Raw genomic sequence first — 2,911 nt, forward strand, 5'->3', positions numbered from 1 at the left:
TGTAGCTCCAGTGAGACTCCATATTCTAGATATGGGATAATTATGTAGGAGTTTTAAAATATCAGGTTGCTGTAATGTTTTAATGGATCTCTTTCGAATGATTTTGTACCATAGTTAGAAAAGCAGAACTGATCCAGTTGCTGTGCAGATGGGCTGCACTTCACAAGCTTGAGACAAGACCACATGTTAAGGAGAGTGCATTTCATTCTAGAGGCCAGGACATACAAGTTTGTAAATATTTGTCCTTGGTATAGTATGTTTGCTTCCTTGGCTCAGTAAAATTCATAAAGAAATTAGGTTACTACTTCAGTTTTACTGATAGTGAAATTAAGGCACAGCAAAGTGAATTGGCTTGCTAAAGGCTAAACAGCCTGCCAAGGTTAAGAATAAAATGTGGCTTCCTAAGTCCACAGTTGCTGTTCTTTCTAAGCCAAACTGTCTTCAACTCATCCCAACATACAGGCAAAAAATATTGCAGCATTAGGTTTATCCAATAGCTTCAGCAAATGTAGCCATGACTACTGAAAAGCTGAATACATAGAAAAGCTGGTGCTGAAAGTCCTACAACCTTGGAGAGAAGATGCATGTAGAAAAAAGAGCTATGCATTGCATACCTATGAATCTTCCCAGACACTGTGGGTGCTGTGCGTTGTCTTGTGCCACATAGTTCCCTGCAGATGTCAGAATTCACCTGCTATTGAAATATGGTCTATATTTTCAGTCATATTTCTTCTGATGCACAACCAGGATCGTGAGGACATAGCTTGCTTTACAAATTTTCTCTAACTTCTCCTATATTTGGGGTTAACACAGGGCCAGCATTAGCCCAGATTATATTACAGGAGTTCTGTGAGCAAAATGGATGCATCTACAGCTATAAAGTTTATTTTTTTTAATCATACCTGCCCCTAAAATTATACAAGGCTAAGATTAATGCGAAACATAGTCATTTAACTGAATATTTTTGTCACACTGAATTTATGTGTGCTGAGTGCACATCCAAGCATTTTAATACTATGACTTTAAATCAAAGGATTCTTCTGTGGATGTGCTGCAGCATCTGAGTTAGTTCTGCTCTGTGTGTCCAAAACTGGCACTGCATGTCCTCTCACACAGGACATGTATTCTTCTTTTGTTGGTCTTAGTCTGAAAGGTGATTCTTCCTGAAAGCATTTGCTTTCCTCCAGTAAATGGTGAGAGTGCTGGGCAGTTTTTTGTCCAGAGAGGAAAGAAGTAGCTGGAATGTCAGTTTTCTTTAATTCATTTAGCTCTATCCAATGTATTATGGATAAGAAGTTATATACAGCTACCTACATAAAGGTCTACATCAAGTCATATCCATGAACGTGCCAGTCACAAGTGTACAAGGTGGATTGTTATTAATGACAAAACACAATAGTAATAGCAACGAATGATTCCCTGTACTATGTACAGAAAAATAGAAAATTGAATCCAATGAAATGGCCACCTGAATATCTGTCTGAGTCATGCTAAATACTGAGCACTAACATTATCTTTCTCCAGGAAATTATTAACCACATTCTTAGTAGGGAGAAAAGAAATGCCTTTCCATTCACAAAGATGACTCAGAAAATGTCTCTGCATGTCATAACACATGTTCATACAACTACTAACAGGGTTTATAGGTTTCAGCTCCTTATTTCCCACTGTCTAAATCAACTCATTAGCCTAACAGCAGTTAACTGTAAGAAAATTTCCACTGTCATCATGAACCACACCACCTTTACCTAGACAAATGTACGTATTTTGTACAATTTGATTTTGTACAACTAAGACAAGAAGAAGCTAAGTGAACAACTCTATCATGAAATTCACACATTAATGCATTATGCCCTTAGATGGGCAGCCAAAGAGATGCAAAGAGTCTCTTTTTACTGCAATTTAAACATTTAAGTCATTAATTCACCTTTGTTCATCTGGTTTATAAGCTTTATACTTGCCTGAAACCTATGTTCTCTTTCCTATTTAAGGAAGTGGATTAGAGCTCTTCTGCTTTAAGATGGGTTCTGACATACCAATTTTGATGCTGGGTGCAGATGCAGCTGTACACTGTCTCTTAGTGTTGTTTCACTATCACCTCTACTATGTCTCTTCCTGCTTGTTCCCTCTGCACACATTCTAAGTGCTAGGTTAGAATTATGGGATTGACAGTTAACACTTTCATGTCATGAAGTCTGTGTGATTCTCTACTGTAGCTAAAAGGACAGAGAGGACAGAAGGCATGAGGAGAGAGAAAACCACAGGGTAAAACAGAAACCAACATTAAAGAAGCCATAATGTTGGGCAAGTTCCAGCCTGGGACACAAGTACAGCTAGGCCACTAGATACCATGGGATAATATTCTGAGGAGTGTTTTAGAAACGAATCTGGGAAGCATCATGGTGAGAAAGTGGCATCAGCGTTTCAGTCATACAAGTGGTTTTTGCCATCATAGTCATTTATGTACAGAAGACCGTGGAAAGTATTTCTGAAAGATGATAAATGAAATTATTGTCATGTAGGATACAGCAACAGACTGATGTAATGCTAAAGGCATTACTGGTAAAAATAGTCCAGTGTGTACCCCTCACAGTTGTGGTTTAACCCGGCAGGCAGCTAAGCACCACACAGCCGTTTGCTTACTCCCTGACTCCCCCCCACACCCCTCCCAGGTGGGATGGGGGAGAGAATCAGGAGAAAAAGGTAAAACTCATGGGTTGAGATAAACACAATGTAGTGGGACAGAAAAGGAATGGAAAAATATAATTATGATAAAAAAACATACAAAACAAGTGATGGACAACGCAATTTTCACCACCTGCTGACCGATGCGCAGCCAGCCCCTGAGCAGCAGCATCCCCCTGGCCAGTCCCCCCAGTTTTATTGTTCAGCATGGTGCCATATAGTTTGG

This window comes from Anser cygnoides, chromosome 5, assembly GCF_040182565.1.
Source record: "Anser cygnoides isolate HZ-2024a breed goose chromosome 5, Taihu_goose_T2T_genome, whole genome shotgun sequence".
NCBI classification, from domain to species: domain Eukaryota; kingdom Metazoa; phylum Chordata; class Aves; order Anseriformes; family Anatidae; genus Anser; species Anser cygnoides.